General features: G+C 28.5%; 1 long non-coding RNA gene across 1 annotated transcript; it reads right to left on the bottom strand.

The window, feature by feature from the left end:
- Positions 1–7,506: 7,506 nt before the first annotated feature.
- LOC135142489 (uncharacterized) lies at positions 7,507–9,900 on the bottom strand. The gene is made up of 4 exons (XR_010282546.1): positions 9,840–9,900; positions 9,568–9,688; positions 8,534–8,633; positions 7,507–7,581 (listed from the first exon to the last, which is right to left on the bottom strand). It is a non-coding gene; the product is annotated as an uncharacterized LOC135142489 (long non-coding RNA).
- Positions 9,901–24,495: the final 14,595 nt, after the last annotated feature.

Genomic DNA, 24,495 nt, shown 5'->3' with positions numbered 1-24,495 from the left:
TTTAATGTAATTTCGGGTGTCTATAGTGCTGAGAGAAGGGTGAGCACATAATAAATGGTTATTGCAGGGGTCAAGTTTTTGTTTTTGAAGCAGTTACATCGACTTAACCTCTCTACCTGTGTTGGCTGTGCTAGGAGCCTGCCAGCTTAATACAGAGGATCGTATATGTCCGACCCATTAACAGAATTATCTTTAAAAACTGTCCTTTCGTCAAAAAGAACATCTCTGCTGTTTACGATCTTAAATAAAGTTGGATTAAAAATTCTGTAACAGTATTGAGATGAGTAGAAACCCACAAAGTAACCAACTTTAACTCATTCATCAAGCTTGGACTTAACAAAATTATTATAATAAAAGATTTTGAACCCAAAAATGCAAAACTTTTTTATGTCTGGTCTTCGCACCGTCAATAGTTCGCGTGCAGCTTACTGTGGCGGCATAGATGACTTAATATTATTAAGAATATAAAGAGAGCGTAGAAGAGCTTCACCCCACAATAGCTTGGGTACCAGAGTCGAACAGCTAGGCTTTTACCATGTAAAATGATGTTTGGTTGCCTCTTTTAGCGACTCCATTTCCTTGTGAAGAGTATGGTGACGTGTAAGTTACTGTGACTCCTCTACTCATCAATTTATTAAGAAATTTAGGCACTGTGAAGGTTTAAGGCTATTTCTTACTGGTTTTACGAGAACTTTTACAAATTTTATAATTATATGGGGAGCTACACTTCTATATTTCATCAAATACCAAGCTCTATAACCATTGTATACAATAAAACATATAGTATATGTATAACTTTTCAACGTAGCTGGTTTGGTGGACCCGAGATATCACCTTATTAATTTTAACACTCTAGTAGCTTTATGCTTGGTCTTTTTGAAAAATTTTTTCCTTTTATACTCTCCCAGTTAACAATTTTCACCGATAGAACCACTAGATTGACTTTGAATTATGTTAAGGTTGTCAACCCATTTATTTCCGGCCATTATAAAAACGACTTTCTCAGAAATATGGCCTAGTCTACGATGCCTAATACCCAAGCTTTCCTTAGACAATGCAACAACAGCAAAAGCAGCAACTGTCCACACATATGTATTAAGAGAGAAAGGAATATTTAAATTAATTTCCACTCATTAAACCATTTTATCGCTGTTAGATTTGAACAAGATACCCATTTCCCTTAAGCTTATTAATTGACAAAAAATTAGCTTTAAGGTCTTTGCAAAAATAGGCCTACTTCGAGAATATTTAACAACACCTTTATAGATCGCGTATACAACGCTTTCGTCGGCTGTTATTAAATCACTGAAAACTCGCACCACTATCCACTACATTAATAACGATAAGTCTTGTTCCTGCATGGGAGAGCTAGTTCTTTAAAACAAGCAGAGCTACTATTAGGTTAATTATAAAAGTAAGCGTTAGTAAGTTTATCTTTACAATTACAGTCATTATAAAGTTCATAATGAGGGCTGCGCGTTCGACAATTTTTGTGTGACCTTTCCGTAATCAAATTTTACATTTATGGCAGAAGCTTTCAGAAACTCGTATCTTAACCCCTTATAGGTTACCAGTAACTGATTGCCACTTGTCGCCTAGGTTCAAGTTGCAAGAGTAGGTCTAGGGAAATTGGCCCTATCGACGAGCCCGGTCTCTGAAACAATCTTTGATGAGTTTGAGTACCATGTTTTAACGGATTAGGCAGCGACCAACAAAATAAAGTGGCAAATTTATTTACCAGTGAACGTAAAACAAATCTTTTTGAAGCCCAGAATTTTGCCCGTTTAAGGGTCAAGGGGCTCCTCCCTACTGGGGTGAGGAACTCATAGTCGGGGAGGCCTGGCTAGCATTGTTGCTTGATGGTGGCTCTAGGAGGGGCCTTGGAGCTTGTAACTTGGGACCGCCCCTCCTGATGGGGGGTCCTAGCTCTTCCATCACATTAAACTTAATGGTGGGAGTCCGGGCCCAATATTTACCGCTTTTTCAGTTTTTCATGACAATCATAATTTTGCAGAGAGCGTACACTGGTAGGCACACGTGCACCAACCCGTACAGAGTTTAAGCAGCTTAAGTCTCTGGCGAAGATCAGCCATTGTATGCCGATGCCTAAAAAAAAATAAAGAAAAGCTTTTTCTCCTGTTACGAGCTTTATAACTTAAAGCTTTCCACTTTTGTCTGCAGGGCATAATAACCGGTTGAAGCTTAAACCAAAACAGAAAAATAAAACAAAACAAGAATTAGGAAAATGATTGCTAAGTTGCTAACTACACGTATAAGCATTATTTATTAAAACATTATATATATGTCTATTAGTATTGGTATGTAAGAAAAAGTAGCCGATTATAATGTGAAAAAAGAATGTTTAACAAAAAACTTGTAAAAAAAACCAAGTATAGAATTTTTAAATTAATGTAAGACTTTGCCAAGATGGCAAATGTATCGTTATTAAGTTTCTAGTTTATTACGAAAACATGCTTTAGAGGTTGTTTGCAGAGGTAGCTTGATAAAGTTATTATTTAATAGTTATATTTCTTTTCGTCAAAAGCGTTGCCCTTAATAAATATAACTTAATATGATTTAACTGAAAAAAGGGTACAATTTTCGTCCAAAACTGTTTAGTGTAAAATAAGTAAAGAAATGAAGACAAAGGAGGGATGTGTTATGAATATCTTTTTTAACTGTTTATATGAAAACTGTTGCTCTTTAACCTAATTAAAAGTGTTAAATTTGAGTTATAATTCCTCTATTTCGTTCTAAGCTTTGTCTTTAAAGTTTTATCCCTTTAGAGTAGAACAGTAATAATTCAAAATTAGGCCACAAAACGAACTGCCCACAAAACCGAGGCGCGCACAAAAAAAAAAGGGGGGGGGGGGAATAAAAAATCTTTATCAAATTAGTATTGTCTTATATGAGAATCTTTAAAAAAGTGTATTTCCAAAGGAATCATTAAATATAAATTTATTAAACAAACTTAAATTACCCTTTTTTAGTAGACCGATTTAGAATCCACCCAAGAAACTAAGCAGAAAAGATTAGCTTCTCCACTGCGTAGATTTACTGTCACGCATAATTAAACAAGTAATATATATATTTATTTATAAACAAAACACAATAGAAAAAAAATTAGTTGAATTTTAGAGACAGATTGGCTTGCACGAATTAATAGTTAAAAAATGTATTAAAAGATGAAAATAGTTAATTGGCCGAGTTCTTAAAAAAAAGCTTATTTATTAGCGGAATTCAGAAATAAAGTGACTGTCAAAATTGCATAATATTAAATCAAAAGGAGTATAAATATATATAATATTGAGTAATTATAATATAATGTATGAATACTATTGAGGAATAATAACGTTATGTAAAAAGTTATTATATATAATATGTAAATTATAAAATATGAATTATATACCTTTTACAAAAGAATAAAGTTAGTTCGTTATATGTATAAGTACCTTATTCCCTACCGTTTTACAAAATAAAATGTATTTATTAGTGTAAAATTGTTGTATGATTGGTTTTTTATTATTTTTCATTAAATTTTATAAATTTATTATTAGTTGAAATTTTCAAGTGTTGTTGGTTAACTTTCATTCATCATTTTTAACTGAAAATTTTTTTTTAAGTTCAAGGTTTTAGTTTTTTTTCTGTATTTGTATTTGTTTCTTATGTTTTGTGTGTTTGTGGTTTTGTCTTTGCATATTATGTTTTTGTATTCTGTTTTAATCAGACTTCTTGGCTAATACAGCTATATACGTTTATTATTTTATCGAGTCAATTGTTTAATGCATATGGTCATACTTAAACAAAAATAAATTATATATATTAGCACAAATTTTACTCAATTGCATGTTTGTAATTAAGCTTCTATGTACTATAACAGGATCATATCATATCGGAGCATGGCTCCTTCTCCTTTACGTACGCATTATTGTTTTAAGACTGTATTTATACACCACAAAGAATTCATAATAATGAAATGTGATAAAAGTGTACTAAAGAATACGGTTGAGGACTAACCTGAATTTCTAAAGTATATGGAATATAACAAAATAAGTTCGAGTTAAATCTCCCCAGGAAGGCAGAGCTACCTTTTTTTTAATTTTTACTTTAAAACTATTATACTAAACTATATTATTATAGAAGTGGCTACGAAGGATTTAATATGCTTTAAATTGCAAACACCCACCAAAAGTTTTATAGTGAAGACATTATTAACCAATCTTCACGCACAAAGAAATATTTATAGACATTTTGATATAAAGAAAAGAATAAATTATTGTTATACCAGCAAGTAAACAGGAGTGTCGCACTCTTTTCTCTCTCTCTCTCTTTTTAATTAAGCGGTCGCGCACTTCTTTTTAATTTTAATAAAACTTCCTAAATTTTTTCAGTGTACGTGAATTTGCTTATCGATCGTTAAGGGGGCTAAGTTATATCTTAAAACAACTGTGCACTTCCTCGTTATTTTTATAATAAAGGCTTTTAAATTTGTTCTGTGTAAGTAAATTTGCTTATTGTCTGTGCAAAAAGGATATTTTTTTTAAAGAACAGCCACACACCTTATTGTGTAGATTTATTATTAAATAAATGCTTTCCCATTAATGAAAATTTTTTATTTTCTTATTAACTGTCCAAAACATAGGAACCACTGACTCTTTGAAACAGTCATGCGCATTTACGTTTAAATATATGTTACATTACTTTTTTCAGTGCTTGTTGTCTGTTTAGAAGAGGTAAGGTTTTTATGGAAACAGCCTTACACTTTTATGATATTCTTTAAATAATAGTTCTCTCAAGTATAGTCAGTGCTTGTAATTTTGCTTAACGATTTTTTATGAAGTTTAAATAATTAGCGGCCCATATTGCTGGAAAACTGCTGGAAGTTACTCAATAGAAGTTTAAATCTAGATCATATCTTAAAGTAGACTGCAATTATTATAATAAAAAAACTTTAAAGAATTGTGAAAAGTTTCCTATATAAGTTGCAAGGGAAAATGGGGAGGGGAGAGAAATGTTTAAAGAGACTCTTGAATTTTTTCATGTCGCGCTAACTATAAATTACGATATTTAATAATTTATAGAATTTGGTAAAGTTTTTTTTGCGGGCTATAATTATTAAATATAAATAGAATTGTGAATTATATTAAACACTTCTTGACATTTCTTATGGAAAAAAAAAGAATGTGTTCTGTAGCTTAATAATTAGTTATTTTTAATTCAATGTGAATATCGATGTTTAATACTTTTTAAACATCGGGAAGAAAGGAGCTCTTTACAATGTTTTATAATATATAAACTAAATCTGTCTGTGAATGTCCACCTATAAGTAGTTTATTTTGTATTCTCTTGAATAAATTATGCAAAAGCTTATATTTTGATAAATTTTATCTCTATTCTATATATACATTTCGCCTACTAGCTAAAGTTTCGTTTTAATAATTTGTTACATGATAATATACTTACGCGAAAGCTCTGAGATTTTAATAATTAAACATTTTTATTCTGTACATCCACTCATTAAACTAAAGAGATCCCGCCCCTAAGTAAAAATTCAATTTTTTTTTGACCCTTTAAAATGCTTTAAAATGTAACAAGTTAAATCTTTACTTTTTATATTCATTTCTTCCTGAGTAAAAAATAACTTCCAGAAAATTTTTTTAATTTATTATAAATCCCATAATTAAGTAAAAAATTTTGGTTCTTATAAAATTTAAAAAATTTTACAAACGTTATAAATTTTATTAATTTAGAAATCTTTATTCTATATATCATTCCACTAAAAAGTAAAGAATTTCGTTCTTTAACTTTCTTAAAAAAAGTAATTTATACAATTACTGTAACTATTACTATTAATATAGAAATCTTGTAGAGAGTTCTTGTAGAGGGTTCTTATTTTTAAATTTTAAATTGAAAAATTTATACGAAATGTATAATTTTTAATAATTAAGAAACCTTTATCCTTTATATTTATTTTACTGATAAATAATGTCCTAATTTTTTTTTTAATTATCAGATTTATACCAAAAAATGAAAATTATAGGATATTTCAGAATTTTTTAATAGACCTTCATTTCGAATAGCAACTCGTATTTACTAATTTTTTTTAATAGTATTTTTATATTTAAAGTTGTATATTTATTTATTTTTATAATCAAGTTATAATATAAAATGTTCTAATAACTTTATAGACAAAAAGTAAGTTATCTTTTATTATTATAGTTTTATTATTTTTGTTTGACTATGGTATAACATTATTTAAAGCTTTTTAGTAATTTGATATAATAATTTAGATCTACAACTTTTTATTACTTTATTTTTTTATTATATTTGTTCGAGTTTGCTTACGAATTTTTAAGAAACCTTTTTAAAATATATAATTATTTTAATATATATTTTTTTAATATATCGTTGTTTTATTATTTTTGTTTGACTTTATAATATTTTTTTTTAAGGCTAAGCTTTAATAAATTTTTATATAATTTTAAATTCCAATTTTTTTATTAATTTATTGTTTAGATACTATTGTTTGAGTTTGCTCACAAAGTCTTTAAATTTTTTAAATAAATTATCATATAATAATTTAGATTTTTTTTTTTAATTTTCTTGTTTTATTATTAATAAATTTACTTACCAAATTTCATATAGGTTTTTTAAAAATATATATAAATTATAATTTATTTTTATTGTTTTAATATTTTTGTTCGATTTTAGTATAATTTTTTCTTAAGCTTAAATCTTTTAATAAACTTTTAGATAATAATTTAGTTCTGATTCTTATTAAATTATTATTCGATTATTTTTCTTTGAGTTTGCTTCCAAAGTTTCGAAAGTTTGATTTAATTTTAACTTATCTAATAAGTTATTATTAATTTTTTGGTTTTGGTAGTAATAAATCTCTACAAAATTATTTAGATCTGATTTTTATGATTAAAATATTGTTTGTTTAAAATATTAAAGCTTTTTTTTAAACAAATAATAATTAAGATTTAATTTTTCTATTAAATTACTGTTTTATTATTTTGTTTGATACTATTATAATTTTTTCTTAAGCTTAACCTTTTTATTAAATTATTGTATAGTTTTTTAGTTCGAATTTTTATTATTAAAATATTGTTTTATTATTTTTGTTTGAGTTTGCTTACAAAATTGTTGAAGCTTTTTTAAAAAATATATAATAATTAAGATTTGATTTTTTTTATTAATTTATTGAATTATTAGCTTATTTGAGTTTGTAAACAAAATTTTTGGAGCTAAAAAAAAATTTGTAAAGAACAATAAACAAAATTTATAAAAAAATACTTAAATAAAAATTAAAACTAAATTTTTATAAATTTTAAAAAAGTTTTTTAGGATTAATATTTTTATATATCAATTTTCCTATTAATTTTTTTTAATTTTGAATACACTTCATTTTAAATTTTTTTTATATAGTATATAAAAAATTTTATGTAAATTTTCTATTAATTTAATTTCTCATAAAACAGCAAATACGGATTTGCAGACAACACTTCTTCTCTTGAAACTTTAAAAACTTTCGAATCGTCCGCGCAGCACCAGAATTTCGGTTGTAGTTTTCTATAACTGAATTTAAATTAAAAAATTTATTAAAACATTTTTAATTTTTCTGTTATTGAAAATAAAACTTTAATATATTAATAATAATAAATAGTTTATTTTTTTTAAAATTATAATTTTTTTTAATTTAAAATTAAAAGTTTTAATATTTTTTATAGTTTATAATTAAATTGATAAAAAAATTTTCAAAGTTATTTTGTTTTTAAAAATTTCATTATTATTATAGATTAATGATTTTAACTTAACATAATGCTAGTTTATAAAACATAATAAGAATCAATAGTATTTTTTTTTAATGATTTTTTTAGAATAACTATAAAAGTTTTTTTCTTAATTTATATTTTTTGTAAAATAAAAATTTCTATAAATATAAAATTATTGAAAAAAGGAAAATTCTAGAGCAATTTATAACTTCTATAGAAGTTCGAGTATTGCATTATTTTATTATTATAGATTACTTATAGTTTTAAAGAACGAAAAAAACTTTATAATAACTAATTGTAAAAGTTATTAGTAAAATTTTTATTATCAAAAATATTAATAATTTTCGATGTTTTCTTTAAATCATTTTATATAAGAAATAATTTTTATTTTTACCAAAAATTATAAAACTTTCTAACTCTTCTTAAAGCTTGAACTTAAAAATATTTATTAATATATAATATATTTCGTACACGAGAATGAATTATTTTTGTAATATATTAAAATTTAGATAATATTCTATTAAAGTTTTTTAATTAATATTTTGATTAACTTTCTATTTTTTATAATTAAATATTATTACGGACTCGCACTTAAGAAGTTTTGATGGAAATTAATAAACTATATTGTTTTACTTAATGTTTAATAATAATTTTAAGAAAATTATAAACTGCACTATAACTTTATTAAAGCTTGATATTTATATTATTTTATAAATATTATAAAAAATGATTATCAATTTTTTAAAAAAAAATACGTTGTAAAGTGGCCAGTAAGATCGCCGTGGTGAACAATAAGTGATTTCAATTCGTACAGAAAAAGTTTATTATTATTATTGTTATAAAGCTTTTGCCGATCTATAAATAAATATATATTTAAGAAAATAAAGTTTTATAATAGTGAATTCTAATATAAAAAAGTTATGGAATACATATAACTTTATAATAATTAGTAAAAAAGCTACTTTATTATTATTAGATTCTATAATAATAATATATAAATTTTTTTTTGTAGTAAATATTTAGAGGTTAATAAAATATAATAATAAATAATAAAAGCAAGAATGTATAGACGTTATAAGTATTATAAATAACAAAATGTTATAATAAAATATAGTCAATAGTATGAAAAAGATTGAATTATTAAAATATTAAAAAAAAATTTACGAAAATAATAATTTGGAATATATATATAAATAAGTAAATGGTGTAAAAATTTATTTAAATAAATAAAAAAATTTAGAGAAAGCAACTTTTATAGTATTAGTGTAATAATTATACAAAAATTTAAAATAAATTAAAGATTAATATAATTATGATATAAATAGTTAAATTATTAATAATAAATAATGTAGTTATTATAAATAATAGAAATTTAAAATAAAAATTATAAAACTATATTAATGCATAATTAATAAAATGAATGTTTCACGGTAATAATAATTTATTTTGTATTTAAATGCATTGAGTGTATATTATAAAAATACAAGGTAAATTTAAATTTTATAAATATTAACATTATAATAAAAACAATTATAATAGTTTATTTATATTATAGAGTATATTAGATTGTGCGTACATAAATATATTTAGTAAACTAATAATACAAGAAAAAATGATAACTGTAATAATAATAATAATAATAATAGTAATAATAATAATAGTAATAATAATAATAGTAATAATAATAATAATAGTAATAATAATAATAATAATAATAATAATAATAATAATAATAATAATAATAATAATAATAATAATAATAATAATAATAATAATAATAATAAAGAACCGAATATTCCAGTGTAGTTTTTCATATCAAGAAACTCGTCAAATTTTATTACACAGTGAGATTTATAAACTTTGTTGTAATGTTTAGACCAAATAGTTCTTCCAATATGTAAACATAGAATCTATAATAATAATAATAAATAATTATTACACATATTTATATGAATATTTATTTATTAAGAAATTAACTAAAATTATATATAAATATATTATATATATTTATAAATTTAATATTAAAAAAGAATGTTATATGAAAATGCTTTAGGGTATCACTTTTGGAAGCACTGACAGGCTGTTGTGCTTGACGTGTAAAGTTCTTCCTTTTCTGCTAAACTTTTTCAGTTAATAATGAAAAATGTAAAATAGATATGATAATAAAAAAATTTTTCTTTTCTGCCAATTTTTTTAATAAACAAATATAAATAAAATTTTTCTATAAAAAGAAATATAAAAAAAAAAAATTAAGCAAAATAATTGAAACAATTTAATTTTTCCTTGTTTTAATAAATAAAATAATAAGATAACATAAATATTTTTTTTAAAAAAACGTTAAATATATTTACTGAACAGTTCTCGCAGAAAACATCATGAACAAGTTCGGGATTAAAATAGTCAGACAAACAGTTTTCCAGTGAACACGAAGATTGAAAGGGAGAGCTAATAGATAGGCTCAAGCAAGAATACTGTATAAATATATAAACAACTTTAAATAAACTATAAATAAAGTAAATAAATTAATAAACAAAAAAAGAGGGATATTCTTTAATAGCAATTATTTTATAGTAATTTTTATCTGCCAATTATTTTTTCGTTTGGTTTAATTTTATTGGTTAATTATTTTATTGATAAAAAGTATGAACCCATAAAAATTTAAGTATTTTAGTATCACGCTGACGCTATTTAGATATTTATTAACAGTAATATTGTTGTTAATAAATAAACATAAATTTATAATGAAAACGAAATAATATTGCATTAAAAATTATGTAGGTAATTGTGTAAAAGATTATATATTGTCAAAAACTGTACTATATTCTCAAAGCGATTGGGATTAATATATGCAGATAGAATTTAATTTGTTCTGTACAACGTTAAGGTATTTATATTATAAAAAAGTAAGGAGAGTAAAAATACCATATAAGTGTAATCATTGTAATTTTAACGGTTAAGAGTATTACTGACGATTCGGAAGATCATACAAAGACAAAATAGTATTATAGCAAAAAATAAAATATGTTTATGTATAAGATATAAAAAAAAATTGCTTTAAAAAATGTTGAATAGTTTAAAATTTTATTTTGTTATAGTACAAAAGCTTTGTTAAGAAAAGTTGTATAAAAAAAACATTCAACCACTATATCTCCTGCCAACAAAATATAGCTAAAATAGTAATTATATAATTGACCAAAAAATTTAACTGTGCTAATATTATGTATTATTATGGTTACTATTATTTTGTTTCTGCTTCATTCTTTGGTGCACTACTACTCGTGGCAGTGCGCTTCCTTTCCCCCTTAATAACATAAAACACGTCGAGAAAGTCACGTAACATCTCCGCACTTTCTCTTAAATAGCAAATAATTGTAAATAACACCTGAAGGAATCCAGTGTTGTAAATAAACAATGAAAAATACCGCGACGTAATGTGATTTTAAGGGCTACTTCACTTTAAGTCCTTTTTAAACATATTTTAGTGATTTATAACAAACATTAAAATTACGCTGGTTTTATCATTTAACGGGTTTGCTTAAAACCGTTATAGTAAAATTTTTTACATTAAATGATTTAAAAAAATTTTAAGTAGGTTTAATGAAAATAACTTTTTGTATCGCACTATATTAGATATTAAATTTGTTAAAAATAAATTATTATACGGAAGTTTGTATACCAGTGAAAGACGAGCGGGTTGAGGGCGGAGGCATACAGTGCAACAGAGTTGAGAGTATATAAATGAATGTAATGGATTTTTAGTTCGAAATTTTAGTTTATTATTCTCTACGAATAATTCCCTTTATATAAAAAAAATTAAAAAAAAATATAGTTAAAATTTAAATTAACATGTTTTATTAAAAAAATTCGTTAACTTTAGCTTTGATCTTTGAACAATGATTTATTATTGCAAAAATCTGTAACTAACTTATAGTTTAAAGATAATATCTATTTCTAAAGACAAACTTTTCTAACTAATAACAATAGTAAGTTTCAGTAAAAAATTCTATTTATACAAAAGGAATAAAATTATAAGTAACTCCTTAAAAAAAACTTGCATAAATTGGTTAACTTTATACTTTTAATAAAATTCTTAGATAAGATTATAACAGAATTTTATTAAACATTCTTAAAGATAGTATCTATAAAAGTATAAAGTAATATGAATACTGTTAAGTAAAAAGTATTGTATATGATTTTTCACTATATTAATAATAACCCAAGAAAATTTAGTTTTTATTAACAATGAATAATTACTAATTAAAGTAAAACCAAACCTTATATTAGATATATAAAGTAACTCCCTTTAAATTTTCTTTTTTTTTAAAAAAATAATATTTTTCTCCCCTTACTTTTCAGTCTCAAGAGCGCTTATTAACAATTGCAAAAGTTCCTGAGCGTCTTGTTGCTGGCGGTCAGGAAGGTTTGATAAAAGATGAAACAAAATAACGGAAGATCCACATATATTCTTGTAATTATTATTATTTGAAGGTTGAAGTTTTGTGAGTAATTCTAAAGTAACGCGCGTTAAAATTAATTTTTTCTTAAAAGTAAAGTTGACATTGGCCTTAGAAAGGCATGTTTTTACAACTTCTTTAAGATACTTAACAAAATAGGTTGAAGATGAAAGAGCCTGCAAGATGCAATTAACGTAACAATTGTTTCCTTCATTTATTAAGCCGCTTGGGAGAAGGATAACGCCTATAAATATTATAATTTTTATGAGTTTATAAATATTTATCACCCTAAAACTTTGATAAAAGTGTAAAACACCATCTTAACTTTTTTTATAAGAGAGGCGATGTAATCCAGATTTTCTTCGGGGTTTTCTAAAGCTTTTTTGTAAAAAAAGAAAACATAATCCAAAAAGCACTGCTATAAAGCAAATAAAAAAATTAAATTATTTAAGCAACACTGTCAAAAAACAAAACCTAAGATAGCAGTGTTTTGAAAATTATTTTTCATTTTTGCTTAAAAATTAAGTTTCATCTTTAGAACAAAACAAAAATAAAGTTTCTTATTACTCCATTTTTCTCCTGGTGTTATTTATACAAAAGTTTAATATCACAAGCAGTTTTAAACAGGTTTACACGAGGCTCGCCCCTATAAATATTATTATTTTCGGCCACTGAAGAAAGCAAATCGAATCAAAGCTCTAACCGCCGGACTGTAATTTTGGCCCGCTCACCTAACTTCCTGCTTAGAAATGCGATATTTAACTTACTTCTTTAGCGATTTATTTAAAATATATGAAAATTTAATCTACTGACCTTATATTAAAGACCTTATATATATTATATATTTATTATTTATTATTATTATAATTATTTTTTCTTCCTCTTAACCTCTAATTAGCGATTTATTCAAAATATACTTATACATTTTAGAAAACTTAGTATCTAAATTACATCTACTGACCTTATATTACAGTTCTTATATATATTATATATTTATTATTATTAATTTTCCTTCCTTTTAACCTCTTTTTTTTAAAAAATATAAATTTATCTTTTTATTAATTATGAGTCTGTCCTCTAAAGAAGACTTCAAGTATTTATTGCTAACTTGTTGGCTATTTATGAAGAACTTAGAAAAGAGTTAGATTTTACAAAGGAAAAACTTCTTAAAGTTACTAAAAACACTCAGGACAAAAATAAGTTTAAGAGGCGAAGGGGGTCTTTTGATAATACAACTAACAATAATAATGTGCAAATTCTACATCAACCAGCGAAGTGGTACTGGAAGTTGGCGAGACTCTAAAGGTTTACAAAAGGCCCGTCTAGCCACCGGGAAATAGCTAATATTAAAGATCATAGTAGCAGTAGCAATAGTTCCCTCAAAGGCGTCATTAATAATAATATAATAGTTAGCAACAACACTAATAGCAATTAAATATATCTAGTAATAAAAAATAGAAATGTCATTATAATAATGATAGTAGTAAGTTTCCCCCCATTGAGGGTAACGGCAACCCGAAAATAATTAGACTCAGAGAGGCCAACAAAAACTTTACAATACGCCGTAGGCATGGAGATGGGCAGTGCTTCTGACACTGTCCTTCTATTTAATGAACGACCATCTACTGCAGAATTCCCCTGCGAACCCGTAAAGAGAAAATCTCTCCTATTACCCTTTGCGAGAAACATAAGTGACCCTTCCTTGCACAACTTTTGCAATCCAACGGTGCCAAAATCCCGAGGTCATGAGATACGCGTCTTGGAATTAAAATATTTCCGAACACAGCTCAAGAATACCGTGCGGTCACAGCGATAATGCGCAAGCAAGAATTACAACAGTTTACTTATCAGTAACCCCAGGCAAGCCACACCAATTTGTTATTCGTGGAATTTATTGCGAATTCGATCTCTACTGTCGAGGCGGACCTGCGCGCGCAAGGCTTCACACTCCTCCGAGTGGCACGGATGCACACAGAAGATTCTGTCAATGAGCTGAAGAAGCGTCCGTTACCCCAAGTGCTGGGGCATATACCCAAAACGGAACGAACAGAAGCTTTTAGAGATGAAGATTATTCCCCGTCCTCAGATCAAAATAGAAGAACTTCGAAAAAGAAGTCGCGTTGGCCAGTGCCACTGTTGTCAAACCTTTGGCCACGCTGCAAGCTTATGCGCCGCGGCCCCTCGATGCGTTACATGCGGGGAGGGTCATTTAACCCCAGGGTGTACCAAATCACCAGACTCGCCTGCAGATGTGCCTATGTGGAGAGGCACATACCGCTAATTATCAAGACTGCAAATATTATCCGCGTAAGGCAGTCAGCCAACCCGCGAAGTTTACTTCTTTGACTCCAACTCCAAACGATTACTGTTATCCTGGGGATCTCTTGAGCCTCTCGTTTGAGGACAAAACCTTATCAAGATTTGCCCAGTAACCCTTTATATTCTAAAGCCCTTGGCCACTCTTCTACTGCGAAGCTAAATAACCGCAACCCACAATACGGTAGATGTCAGCAATTTAAACGACGAATTTATGCAGCAGGCTTGAAACTGTGAGGGGCTGTAACGGTTTATAAGCCAAAAACGCGCCCCCACATTCGGACCATTATTCCGGAATTCAAATGGTGTTTAGAGTAAGAAGCGCGAGCTTCAGGAGCTGTTACTACGAGAAAGAATTGATGTGTGCGCCATCAACAAGACACACCTTCTTCCTAACCTCTTATTTAATTTGTGCAACCTTGTTACGTATCGCCAAGACAGAATTGATGCACGCAGTGAGGATGAGGCTGATTGGTAAAACGGAGTATTTGACATCTTCGGATATCTATACCAGATCTACAGTGCCGAGGTAGTGGGAATTTCCTATGTAGGGCCGACCAGGAGCCCATCGGTCTGTGACCGCTGTCTACAAATCCCCTTGGAAGCTACTTCATCCCTCCGATTTGGATGCCGCCCTTGGGATTGTCTCTTCTGCTGTGTTGTGCCGGGATCATAATTTCAAGCACCCTACATGGAACAGCCGAGCCGATAACTCGAATGGCCACATCCTAGAGGCTTACGCTGATGAGCAAGGGCTGTTCGTGCTAGGTCCCCAGTAACCAATACACTTTTCAACTACAGGCACAATGAACGTACTGGATCTTGCCATACTTAAAAATATACTTCTCTCTACGGCAATTGAGGCGTTCCACGAGCTTTTCTTCGATCACACCCAGTTATTCTCGATTTTGGGGCTGAGAAGGACACACCACAAATCACTACCCGTGTTTTTACCATCTGAGACAAATATGATGATGTATTAGAAACCGCACTACTTCTGTGTTCTTTATTACCGTCCACGCCCGCCCTGCTGGATGATGCTGTTGCCCTTTTCGAAACTTCACTGGACATTGCTCACACTACTGCCACGGCAACTCATGTAGTAACCTACCACCCCGATCGTCTGCCTGACTTACTAAAGGCGATAATTTGCCAAGATAGACGTCTTACTCGAGTAGCCTTGTTGTCGCAGAGCGCCCGAAGACAAACGTGCCCTTAATCGACTTCACAGATGCATTAGAAAAAAGCTAATAGTCCATTTTAATAGTAAATGGGAGAGCAAACTGCATCGTATATTAGAACCAGGCAGCAGCAGCCGCTCTCCCTTTCGGAGATTGCTAAAAGGATCAAAAATCGGAGGCATGCACCACTACCGCCCCTTCCTGAAGGAAATATATTGACTGAGGGTGATGGAGAGAATGCTACATTTTTCGCTGATGTTCTTGCTATCCAAAACGTGCCAGCTGCTCACTATTCCCTCAACTGAGCTACCTCCCCACCCTCTACCCCCGTGAACTACGACCACTTAATCTAGTTAATGATGACGAGGTGCAAGCTAGGTCAAAGAGCTACCTAAACGAAAAGCGCCTGGACCCGATGGCATTACAAATGAGATGCTGTAGAAAATGCCATTAATAGGGATGCACTATCTGTACCTCCTTATAAAACCTTCGGTGCTTTTTGGCGCCTTTCCAATTCGAAGGAAGACGCGATCGTTGTGATACCGCCAAAACACTTTAACCGGAATCATCAGCTAGCAAGTACCGACCCATTAGCCTACTGTCAGCTTCCGGTAGAGTGGGTAAGGCCGTTCAACTGCGTCGTCTTAAAGAGGTCGTTGACGTTTGGAAAGTTTTAGCGGAGTTTTAGTTTGGTTTTCATCAAAGGCACTCAACGACCCAGCTTCTTCGCTTAACTGAATGGACAACCCGCGCTTTAACTTTAAGAAGGCAACAGGTCTTTCTTGACGTTGAAAAGGCATTTGGTCAATTTTTGCATGAAGGTCTGCTGCACAAACTGGGCTCGTTATCCTCCACTCATGGTCTTTATAACTTACTGGAATCGTATCTGAATGGTCGCACCTTCAGCGTGCGCCTGGGAGATACCCGGTCGCCACTTCGATCTCGACAGCCGGGGTTCCTCAGGGGCCACTTCTCTCGCCTCTTTTATTTGCAATTTACATGAGTGATGCGCCCTTGTCGTCGTCCTCTACGCTGATGATACGATCATATATTCCTCTTCGAAGTCCCCCGTCTTGCTATGTAAGCATCTACAGCGCTATCTTGTCGCCCTTGCTGTCTCGTGCCGTGATTGGAAGGTTACTATAAATGCGGTGAAGAGCAAAGCTATATAAATTTCAAAATAAACGCGTCCCTTTGTTGGCGCCCTTAACCTTTAATGGCATGAAGGTTGCATGGTGTTCTCAAGCGAAATACTTGGGGGTCCATCGACAACAACTTTTTCTGGCATCCTCATGTGGGCTATGTAGTGGCGAAGGTTAAGGCAGCAACTAAGACGCTCTACCCTTTACTTTGCTGCAAGAATAAGCTTCCTCTGAGAAACGGCAATTATATTTGTGATACAACCAGCCATAATGGCATACGCGTCTGCTGCTTGGACCTACGACACCACTGCGATAGCGTCGGCACATCAAGTGCGCCAGAACTAATTGCTGCGTGTTCTGAGAAGGGCGCCGTGAGTTGTGCGAAATGGTGCTCTTCACCGGGTTCTTCAGCTGAACCCTATAGACATAGTCTTCCAACACTATGCCGTGGTCCTTTACAACAGGTTCCAGGCACCCTAATCACCTGCTGGTGAGCAAACTTATTTACGAGCCATGGGAGGGGACACGTTATCGCCGACCACTTGACGTTCTTTAGCGCTAGTTTTTATTTGTTAATGTAAAAAGTAATGACAGTCTGAAAGCTATTTGTAATATATCTGCGATCACCCCCGTTTGAGAGCTCGAGTATTTGAAGTTTTTTACTCGATCGAGCACCAAGAACTGTTCATTAATAAATAAAAAAACTAAAGAGAGCAACGTTACAAAAAGCTTTTTTTAAAGTTTTACTTTACTTTGATTTAAAGAATAATATTGTAATAGTTTTTTGTTGTATTTATCAATATTTTGGAATTGTATCTTTGATTACTGGAATTTGTAGGCTAAAGTTTGTAAGTAAAACACGGCTTTCTATTTTTTATTGCTCAAGGCAGTTTCCAAGTTAGATTTTGAAGATAATTAAAGTTTGCTAAAGAATTATAAAAAAAAACTTTTAGGAAAGTTACTAATATTTTTTTTCAATTTTTGTGGTTATCTTCTAATTTTAATCACTTTCATGCATTTGAGATGGTATAACGTTTTATGATCGACTTGGTTTCCTTTCATAGAGTGGAAGGTTTTTTTGAAAACTTGAGTATAATTTCTCAGGTGTAGGTACTTTGTTTTTGCTAAGGATTTTAAATAGTTTTAAAAAATAATTTTTTTGTCGGTAGTAATGATAATTTTTCTTTATGTAGTTGGTGTGGGGACGTTGGTTTCTTGAAAGATATATATTTTTAATTTTCTATTTAATTTCCTCAGGTGCTTAGATTTATTAAGTAAAAATTTAAAATTATATTTTTAATAAAAGAAGTATATTAAATAAATTTTCTTCCAATGAGTTCTTTGTTTATATATACTATCAAAGTTTATAGAAGGTGCTATAAACTTATAACATTCTAGACTTTGACTTATATAAGGGGCTTTTATTGTTCACCGTTTACAACTGTTTTTTTTTTTAATAAAAAATTTTATAAATTTCACTGAGCTTTGTAGCCTGTGACAAGCGAAAAGTTATTACAAATTTAGTAAAATAAAATTTTTAGATATTATATTGTTATAAACACTCTAGATTTATGATATAGTGTAATGTTTATTCCAATGAAAATAAGAATACAAAAATTTTAATAGTTAAGGGATATTTAAACCAATGGGAAAAGCGACATGAATATAAAAATTTAGAATAAAAACGGTCTTTGTTGTTGTCTTCAAAAACACCATGACAAACACAGATTTAAGTAAATATCGCTAGAGTAGACCGGTTTCCGCGGTGAGCAAAGTTGTTAAAACTGTTCTGCGGCGCCGAGGAAGGTGTTCGTGGATCATGCGATGACTGCCGAAGTTTCATTTAGGTATTAAGACCGACCACTCTGAAACTCAGCATTTTTGCGACATGTTTTAAAAGTTCTAGAAGAGTTTGATCCCTTTTGGCACGACGGCCTCTCACAAAAGTTGCATGAGTTTGCACTTTAATAAACTGAGAAAAAAAGGGAAAACACAGAAAAAAGGGAACTAAAAAGCAAAGGGCAAGGCTTTTCTATTAACCAGTCAAGTTAACTGTATTATAATCTTTACAAAATATATTTTTTTAATTTTTTTAAATAATAAAGAGTATTTACTTTCATTGTAGTTGTTTTGTATGTAATCGTTGTTTTTATGATAACTATTACTCGTTATAGTAGAATTCAGCATCATACTCTTGTTTTAAAGGTAAAGGTTTAATTCATTATTCCCTATCTTTAATGATATGTAAAAAGTTTATTGTGGGTCGATCTGCCGAAACTTAATACGGCCTAACCTAATAATATAAAATATATGCGAGATTAAGCAGTCTGCGCTCGATATTACCGAGAATATGCACGGTTCATTAACAAAAAGAAACCAAGGCATGCCGTACGCGTGCCCGCATGCGCTATACATAGCATTTACGATTTATTTATGAGTACTTAATACTACTGATAGCCGCGCATTATGTATAATATATACTAGCGAGCAGCAATACTTATCTAGTGGTAATTATTATAGCCTCAATACTCAGTTAAGCGGCTGCTTTGAGGATTCTAATCATTCGCAAAAGGTGTTAATTATAATTAAATATATAAAATTTTTTGCTGCACTGGTTGTTTCTTTGTCTTCTCTTTCCTTCGTTCACATTTCTTTTATTATGGGACACTTTCGTTATTTTTTTTAACGGTGTCTAAAAAGAAATCTGCGGTTTATAAACAGTGTTTTAATTTTTAGGCAAAAGTTGTAAATTATTAAAAAATTGTTATACCCAGAAGGGTAATAGCAGAGAATTACAGTCGGAGCAATTGAAAAAAGCTTCGTTACATTACACTTTTTTAATGTAACTCTACCTTTATTAAAGTGAAAGCTACGCCTTTCAAAAAACTTTTCAAGGTTTTCCCCTCTATATTATACCTTTCACAGACCGAAGAAAGGATCCCGCTTCAATAGTTTTACTTATTTTTAAAATAATAGAAAAAGTCTTTAAATTAGCAACGGAAGCTTGTAGTAAAGAACCTAAAAATTTATTTTTAATTAGAGTAAAGTAACAGTTTGTGTAGTTCTTGTTCCTTATACATTTATAGTAAGTCCTTTTGAAACGTTTCTAAAAATAGCTAAGGCAACCGATTTTAATTATACTATTTAAATACTATTATCAATTTTTTTTAAATAATCTATTTGAAAGTAGGCGAGGAAATTTATTCACTTGTGTGAAGAATAACTTTGAAATAGTTAAGCATACAAATTATTTTACAATATATTCTTTTATTGTATAACCAAAATTACGTGGACTCTCTCCTGGATTACTTCAGATTCTTTAAATTTTACAAGTATATACTATATATTTCGTATAAACTCCAAAGAAATATAATATGTATGGTGAAGTAGTCGTAGTTAGGTATTTTGTTCCATTCTGGCTTTTATGATTTCGTGTACATCTATTTAAAGACAAAATTATAAGTTACTAGCGCACTCCTTTTAAAGCGCTAAGGCAGTAACGTATGACAAAAGATGTTTTTATACTGCACAAGCCAGAAGTAATGGTTTGAAAAATTAACACGTAAAACTTTGCTATTGCGTTATGGGAATAATAGATTAATTAATATATTTTTTACATAATAATAAAAAGTTAAAAGAAAAAAACGTCAGAATAAAAAGTAAAGTTATCTTTATTGTATTATTTTTTTATAAAAATTCAACTCTAAAATAAAATATATTTAAATAAAAATATTGTTAACCAAAATAGAAAGTTGATCATAGAGTATATTGTTAACAATAAAAAATGTGCGATTCACAACAGATAAAAAAAGTCGTTATTTTTAATAAAATGATTTCATTAAAAATTTAATAGATATTGTCTCTAAAAAGAATAATTATACAGTAAAGATACATTTTTTTGGTATTTCAAAAATAGTATAAACTAAAAAACATTGCTTTAAACAAACAAACAAGAATCAAAAGTAAAGTTGTTTTTAACACAATATGTATTTATAATTTGAACTCTAGCAAAAATAATTTGCAGGTATTATTTTTATAATTAAAAACCCAGTCTTTAGCAATAATTTTACAAAAAAAAGTTAATTACATTCAATAAGAGTAAAAGCAAAGCTGTCTTTGACTGTGTTTATTTTTTAATAATACAAAATATAATTGCAATTGAAAAAGAAATAGAAAGTAAAGTTTTTTATATTGTCGCCTAAACATAATAATGAATTTATTTTCTAGTAAAAATGATACAAATAGTAAATCTAAAATTCACTATAAAAGTAAAAAGTAAAGTAGTTTTTAACTTATTATATATATAAATAATAAAAAAGTTAAAGTTTTTAGCAAATATAATACAAATACCGAAGCATTTGTATTTTACAACAAAAATAAAAAGTTAAGTTGTTTTTAAGATACTATTTTATAAATCTCTTCTCGCAGCAGGGAGGAAATATTTCTTTAGTTCTTTGAATTGGATTAAGTGACTCTTTGTTCTGCATAAAGCTAGCAAGCACAGAGTTAGCTAACAAAAAAAATTATCAAGTTCTTATTAATCATTGTGCTGAATATGCCGTTACTAAACTAACAATACAACAGTAAAAAAGTCTTATCGGGAAACATTTTAAAGTTAAAATCTATGGCTCAGTTAACTAAATCTTTTTCGTGTCAAACATCATAAATAAAAACGCTAATCTTGTTTTAAAGTATATTAATAAATAAAACCTAGCTAGAGCCCTCTACTCTGTTCTAAGCAACCATAGTAGATACTATAGTTTTTATATACTTTTAATAAAAACACTCGACTGATACAAAGTTAACTTAAAATTGAAGTATCTTGCAAGTATTTTAATATCAATAATTTACTTTACAAAATTTTTTTACTATTGATAACTTCACGCTTATTTCTTTTTAAAAAAATTAGCACGTCATCGAAGGTCTCTCATACAAAGAATCTTAAAGCATGGTTTGTTTAACTCCACAATGATTCACGCGTGTAAAAAAAAGGCTATACAGCCCAACAGAGAAGGGAGGAGCGACCAAACTCAGTGCCCGTAGAGAAAGAGATACATAAAGTGGTCATCCACAATGTGAAACAGAAAAAACACGTGGTACACGCGCATAATCTATCAGCGCTAACATTAGGTACACTACTATCCTCTTACGAGTAGGTGATGACTGTCTAGTCCACTACAAAAAATATAGAGAAAAGCGATGGGTGCCATTTTCCATATTAGTTCAAGGCAGGTTCTCAAAAAAACCTGGGAAAGACAACTTGGATACATGAAGAGAATGTCACAGAGACTTGCTAAAAAATATTACCCAACCAGGAGTAATTTATATAGTACTAATAGTGCTGTGTAACCCTATCTTAACCCTTACTCTCTACTGAGCAGTAAATACTTACAAATTTTAAGTGTTCGATTAGATTCTTAAATGCGTAGCCTATCGAATTGACTGCAGCGCTTAAAACAATAAAAGTGATTAAAAAAAAAAAGGAAGTTTCGTTGAACTATTTTGCGGTTGCACCAAACGACAAAGGCAAGAGACTGGAAGTGTAGGCTCCTTCGATAATACATAAATCTATAATTAACTTAAATATGGTAGTGTGCGTACAACGAGGTTTCTTACTTAAATCCTTGGTGAATTTGAGTAGGGTTATAAAATAAAATTTAATTTAAAAAAAATAGAGAATAAGTTTTATAATCTTTATAATTGATTATAAGTAATTATTTATAATGCTTAAATAAAATGAAAATTGTAATAAACTTAATTACACAAAAAAATAAAAATTTTTATAATGAAATAAGTTTGAAGCTAAACATTATTGGTGAATTATTTTAGAAAAATACAATTAATTATATTAAAGAACTTTTGAAGAGCTATTAAAAAAAAAATGAAAACTTATTAAACTTTTTTCATAATATACACAAAACTTCAAGATTAAATTTAAATAAGTTTAAAATTAATAAAATAAGGGAAAATAAAATACAAAAAAATTTGAGCAGAACTTAAAGAATTTTATAAGGGGCTAAAAAAATTAAGTAGAGATTTGTTAACCTTTTTATGATTTTGTAAAGTTAAAAAATTCCTTATAATAAGTAAATTAGTTAAAAAAAACCAAAAAAATTAAGCCATACTTGCAGCACTTTTACGTCGCTTAAAAAGTTTAAAACTATACATTACACAAAGATAAATAATAGTGGTGGAAAAATAAGTGCTTCTTTGTTTTAATTAAAAATCTTAAAAAAAAATAAAAAGAGAAAACTTAAGGAATTTTAAAGTTGCTAAAAAATATTTAGTAGAAGTTTATTAAATTTCATTAATTTTAAAAAAAAAATAATTATAAAGCAAACCAATTAAATAAGTTTCATTAGAAATTTGTGAATCTTATAGTTTACTCAGAATTTAAAACTTAGCTACTAAAAAAAAAAGTTAAAGGTTTCAGAAATTAATGAATTAATTATTTATAAAAAAACAAAACTAAACAAAAAAAAAATTTGTAAATTTCAGGTACTTGAAAAATTTAATTTAATGACTGCAACGAGAATTTAAAAGTTGAGGCTGAAGTTCTACCGCTTAAGATTATAAAATTTTATAAAAAAAATATGCAGAGCAACCTGGTTTAATGAAAGTATTTAACAGAAACAATGAGCAATTTAAGAAAATAAATGTGTTGTTCTAAACTCCCATTCCCGTAGTTCTTGACTAAAGAGTCTTAATTATATATAATAATAGGATAGCAAGAGTAGAACTCTATTGAATTACTTCGCAATGAACCAGAAAAATATTAATCTAATAGGCAACTCCTTCACTGATGGTTTTATACGCTTTTGGTGCGCACGCCCATATAAACATGTTTATTGTTACATAATTTCAAAAAACCATTAAATAAACGGCTCAAAAAATAATAACAAGGGAAAAAAAAGGGGCAAGAGGAGGAAGCAAATCGAGATAAATTAAAAACTTAAACTATAGAGAAAAATATATACTAGTATTGGCGCCTGACTTAGGAAACAAGATTCTAATAGGCTAAATACTACCAAAACCACAAAATAATGGGTAATTAAGGATATTCCCGAATATTTCTAATTTTCCCAAAGAATTCGTAAATTTAACGTGTAAAAGCGATACAAATCCGATCACTCCTTTTCCTTTGCTTATCTTTATAAAAAAGTTATATAAACTTAACTTAATAACTACAAAAATTTATATAAGAAATAATCAATTTGTACTTAAACTGCGCTCACCTGATTGAGAGCTGGAGTTTCGAAGTTTTTTGACAAGAGCCAGCATCGGGAAATGCCATTTTATAAGTAAATAAATAAAGAGAACCCTCTGCTTTCTTGGTAATTTTAACTATTATATGGAAGCCCAGTAGCTATTATCGAACGTTTTTAATTGATACCAATGTTTTTCACACGCAATCCTTAAGTAACTATTAACTAGGTGCGTACTTATCCGTGATGCACCATTGGATGCAATTTACTAATGGACAATAAAATTTAGAAATATAAAAATAAATAAAAACTGCGAAGGCTATAAAAAAAATAATTTCTATTTGACAATATAAAAAGGTAAATTAATATTTAAAATGAATTGAATTAAAAAATAAAAATAAATATAAAAATTTATTATT

This window comes from Zophobas morio, unplaced genomic scaffold, assembly GCF_036711695.1.
Source record: "Zophobas morio isolate AGI-343-1 ecotype UQ-CSIRO unplaced genomic scaffold, CSIRO_AGI_Zmor_V1 ptg000048l, whole genome shotgun sequence".
NCBI classification, from domain to species: Eukaryota; Metazoa; Arthropoda; class Insecta; order Coleoptera; family Tenebrionidae; genus Zophobas; species Zophobas morio.
This window is presented reverse-complemented; position numbering and strand designations above follow the sequence as displayed.